At 45.4% G+C, this 4,977-nt stretch overlaps 1 non-coding gene across 1 annotated transcript; it reads right to left on the bottom strand.

The window, feature by feature from the left end:
• Positions 1–1,936: 1,936 nt before the first annotated feature.
• On the bottom strand, positions 1,937–2,046 carry LOC144228004 (U6 spliceosomal RNA). The gene has a single exon (XR_013334090.1). It is a non-coding gene; the product is annotated as a U6 spliceosomal RNA (small nuclear RNA).
• Positions 2,047–4,977: the final 2,931 nt, after the last annotated feature.

The following is a 4,977-nucleotide window of genomic DNA, read 5'->3' as shown; positions in this document are numbered from 1 at the left end:
GGGGGTGGAGCGCCTCCAGCTCGACCTGCTGATCCAGATCCCAGGAGCCCTGCCCCCACTCACTTGCCTTCCCCAGCCGGGATCGCAGGTGCCAGGATCGCTCTCCCAGCTGGTAGTGTCACCTGCGCCCAGCAGGGCCCCAGTGCCTCCTGCAGCAGGCCTGGGGGGCAGGTCTGGGCAGCGGTCCACCCCCGGTCCACACCCCAGTTCCCGTCCCGCCGGCTGGATTGGGGCCGGCGCAGAGATCCGAGTCCAGGAGCAGGAAGCTTAAACTCACTAAGCAGCCAGCTAAGCAGCCCCTGCCCCCACCACGTAGACCGGGGTCTGAAGCACTGAGCTGTTGCAGAGGGAGGGCAGAAGCAGGCTCTTCTAGGGCCTCGGAGGGTTTGTGGTTTCTGGGGCTCTCATCTGAGCTCTCCCCAGTCAAAGGCAGGGGTGATGGTGCACGTGGGCGGGTCCCAGGAGAAGCCCCGCCCCAGCTTCTTGGCCTCCATCCGGTGGCTTCCCATTCCCTACTCCCCTCCTGCTATGAGGTTTTCATCTCTTCCCTTCGTTCCCCTGTCCCTTCCTCCACTTTTCTCCCTTTTGCAAGATTTACAGTCCCTTGAGGCTCCTCCATTGCAGCTTCAGCTAAAAATGCCAGGGCGCAGCTGCGTTCACGGGAAAGGAGGCGGGGGGTGGGGAGAAAGGGGCAGGAAGACAGGAGCGCCCCCTGAAGCTCAGAAAAGGCAGCTGCTTAACCGACTGAGCCACCCAGGCGCCCCACTCAGGACCAGTTTTGAACCATCCCTGAACAGAAGCGGGGGATAATGAGCAGAAATCCTGGAGGAAGAATCCGTAGAACCCGACAGCTGGCTAGAGAAGGAAGATGAGGAAAAGGAGCCAGAAAACAAAACAAAACAAAAGACTCCAGCATCTTGAACCAAAGGATTGGGAAGGGCCTGATGCACTGATGGAAAAAGAGGGAAGCTGTGGATACCATCTGGATGGGTGTGAGCCGGCAAACTCTGGCGGAGACCATTTTGGAGGATGTGGGGGTGCAAGGATTGGCCTGGATAGAGCCTGGGCAGGGGATGTTCAATCAGCATTTGTTGAAGGCACGAAGGTGCTATTGTCTGGACGCATGTTAATATACTCCGGAGAAAACCGTTGCAATTTATTCTGATGCTCTTTTGTCCTGTGAGTGAGTTTTCGTGGTTGCAGCCATTTCACATGACTAAGTGCCGTGGCCATCAAAGGGAGAGGCAATCACTCTTGCTCTCAGGGGGCTTCCAGTCTAATTGGAGAGATGACATACCCTTGGAGGGGAAGGAAAGTCAATAGGACAGAGCCAACTGCTTTTTATTTATCATTTTCCCCCAGAGAGACCGAACCATCTGGACAGAAATACTGTAAAACGGGGGAAAGAGCAAGCCTCACCGTCACCTCCATAGGCTAATACGACACTTCTCATTGCTTTGATGTATATCCTATGACCCTTCTTCCCTCCCCCATGGAACAGAAGTTTATTGCAGAATCTCAACCAAAACCTTGACATAGCTTGATTTTTATTCCCAACCACGGCTCTTGACCATGTATGTTGACTCTTTCTTTCCTGCGGAGTTGCAGACCCCATAATATCCCAGACAGTTCCTGTCACCTTCCAATTACTTTTGGCTACTGAAACTCAACACAGTTTAGCGCTGGTCATCCATGGTTGGTGACATCCCAGAAAGATACAGAAGCAGACATAGGTACTTCCCGATGGAAGAACGCATTGACGCTAATGGAATCCTCTCGAAGAAAAAGTCACCTAATCTGAATTTGATGGAGTCTCTATATTTAGTTACCAGTATCTAGGAATAGAGGGCACAAATGATTGTATTGAGCAACAGCAGCAAAAATTCAGACTGTCGGAGCCTTTACAAGACAACTCTGGTTCTCTCTTTTCTTCCTTCTAAATATGGAACGCTTCCTGAATGTGCGTGTCATCCTCGGGCAAAGGCCGTGCAAGGCCTCATCTCAGTATTGTTCCAACTTTAGCAGGTACACCGCCCACACCAGCGACCCTGTTTCTTCAATGAAAAAGTTTTGAGGAAGAAAAGAGGTGGAGAAGAAGCCTGTAAGATTGGAGGTTGGCAAATGTTTTCTGTAAAGAGCCAGTGAGTAAAAATATTTAAGCTTTGAAGGCCATAAAGTCTCAGATGCCACGGCAACTTCACATCCCTGACCTTGTAGTGCTGAAGTTGCCAAACACAATCTGAAAATAAGGGGCTTTAAAAGGTTGAATAAAGGGGGTTTAAAGGTTATGTTTAAATCAAACATAGATGCTGAAAGTTGGATTGCATATAGTTTTCACATGACACAAATACTCTTATTTTCTAAATGATTTAATAGGGGTGCCTGGGTGGCCCAGTCGGTTAAGTGTCTGACTCTTGATTTCAGCTCAGGTCATGATCTTGTGGTTCATGGGATTGAGCCCCACATCGGGCTCTGTGCTGACAGTGCAGAGCCTCCTTGGGATTCTCTCTCCTCCTGCCCCTCTTTCAAGATAAATAAATAAACTTAAAAATTTCTATAAATGATTCTTTTGTGTTTTTAAATTTTTTTAATGTTTATTAATTTTCGAGAGACAGAGTACAAGTTGACAAGGGACAGAGAGAGAGAGAGAGAGAGGGAGACACAGAATCCAAAGGAGGCTCCAGGCTCCGAGCTGTCAGCACAGAGCCTGATGTGGGGGTTGAACCCATGAACCATGAGATCATGACCTGAGCGAAAGTTGAACGTAAAACTACCAGAGCCACCCAGACATTCCTATAAATGATTTAACAGTGTATAATGCCAGTCATAGCTCTCAGGCCATACAAAAACAGCCAATGGGTGAGTGGTAGCTAGTGGGTAGTTGATGACTCCTACTTTAACGAAAAGAAATTAAGAAGCACATCAACTGATTGTAATTATGGGTTCATTTGGATTTTGGTTCGCACAAAAACCACTTCAAAACCATATAAGCAACATCAGGACAATGTAGACTTTGATTGGCTCTTTGATGATATTACGGAACTGCTAAAATGCATTTATTTTTTTTTTTATTTTTTTTAATGTTTTATTTATTTCTAGGAGAGAGAGAGAGAGACAGCATGAGCAGGGGAGGGTCAGAGAGAGAGGGAGTCACAGACAGAAACAGGCTCCAGGCTCTGAGCTGGCAGTCAGCACAGGGCCCGACGCGGGGCTCGAACCCACGAACAGCGAGATCATGACCTAAGCGAAAGTCGGACGCTTAACCGACTAAGCCACCCAGGCGCCCCATATGCATTTAAATGTGCTAACGGTATTGTGGTGATCTTCATTTTTAAAAGATTCCTTATCTTTTAGAGATATGTACAGAAATATTTACAGATGAAATGATAGGGCATCTGGCATTTGCTCCAAAATAATCTGGTTGTTGAGAGGAAATGGGTGGAAGGTATTGATGAAGCAAGACTTGCCGTGCACTGCACACTAGAGCAGCTGGGTGAAAGGTAAATGGGAATCCATTATTCTATTTCCTCTACTTTTATTTTTGTGTGAACATTTCCATAATGTTTGAGCACGCATGTTAAAATTTCAAGGGCAATAATAAAAGAGTAGAGGGTAAACTTCCAAATAAGTAGAGGGAAACATGTAATAAACCTAAGATCAAATCTTTATGAAGAATAATATAAAGTTTATTTATTTATTTTGAGGGAGATAGAGAGGAAGACTCCCAAGTAGGCTCCACGCTCCACGCTGACTGCGCAGAGCTTGATGCGGGGCTCAAACTTATGAACCGTGAGATCATGACCTGAGCAGGAATCAAGAGTTGCATGCTTACCGGACAGCCATCCAGGTGTCCCCGCCCCTACAAAAACAATATAAAACTTCACTGAAAGAGGTTAAAGGAGACTTAACAAATAGATAATATGTAATCGATTGGAAGACTCCATTTTGTAAAGATGTCAAAAATTGCCAAGCTGGTTTTATTGACACAGTGTAATTTCAATCAAGTTGTCAAGAGTATTTTGAGCAATTTAACAAGCTAATATTTATGGAAGGAGAAAAGCCCAAGAATGGTCAAAAAGCTCCTGTGGAAAATAAGAAGGGGGTCTGAAACCTCAAGATTTAAAGATATAATGATTAAAATCCCTTGATAGTAGCACAAAGACAGGCACATTTACCAGTGGTGTAGAAAAGAACCAGTAATATTCTTGCTCATTCACCAAAGCCTGAGGCATGATAGACGTGGTCTTGCTCATTACTGGGGGAAGAAGAAACTATCAATAAGTTAGGCTGAGATAAATCATATGGGAATTAACCATAGGGTGGAAATCAGTTCTGGTTAGAGTAAATGAAAAAGGCAAATTTTTGAAACTTTCACAAGAAAATATAGAATAGTTTTCAGACTTAGGGGCAAGGAAGGACTTCCTGGAAAGACATGGAACACCAGGGGCGCCTGGGTGGCTCAGTCGGTTAAGCGTCTGACTTTGGCTCAGGTCACGATCCCACGGTTCGTGGGTTCAAGCCCTGCACGACGTAGGGCTCTATGCTGACAGCCAGCTCAGAGCCTGGAGCCTGTTTCAGATTCTGTGTCTCCCTCTCTCTCTGACCCTCCCCTGCTCATGCTCTCTCTCTCTCTCTCTCAGAAATAAATTTTTAAAAAATTAATTTAAAAATTAAAAAAAAGACATTGAACGCTAACCCCAAAGAAAGGACTGATAAGGTCTGCTTCATTAAAGTTAATAATTTCTCCTTATCAGGAGACTTCTGGAAAGAAAGTGGAAAGATAAGCCATCAACTGGAAGAAAATATGAAAAAAAAACCCAAATACAACTGACAAAGATGACTGTCAAGAACATATAAACAGCTTCTATATATTAATAAGCAGACAACTTCAAAGAAAACTGGGCAAAAGACACAAACAGGCACTTTGTAAAAGAGGCAATCTAAATGGCTATGCATATATGTAAAGGTTTCAATCTT

This window comes from Crocuta crocuta, unplaced genomic scaffold (assembly GCF_008692635.1).
Source record: "Crocuta crocuta isolate KB4526 unplaced genomic scaffold, BGI_CrCroc_1.0 scaffold53, whole genome shotgun sequence".
Classification (NCBI taxonomy): domain Eukaryota; kingdom Metazoa; phylum Chordata; class Mammalia; order Carnivora; family Hyaenidae; genus Crocuta; species Crocuta crocuta.
Note: the sequence above shows the minus strand (reverse complement) of the source record. Positions and strands in the feature narration are given on the sequence as shown.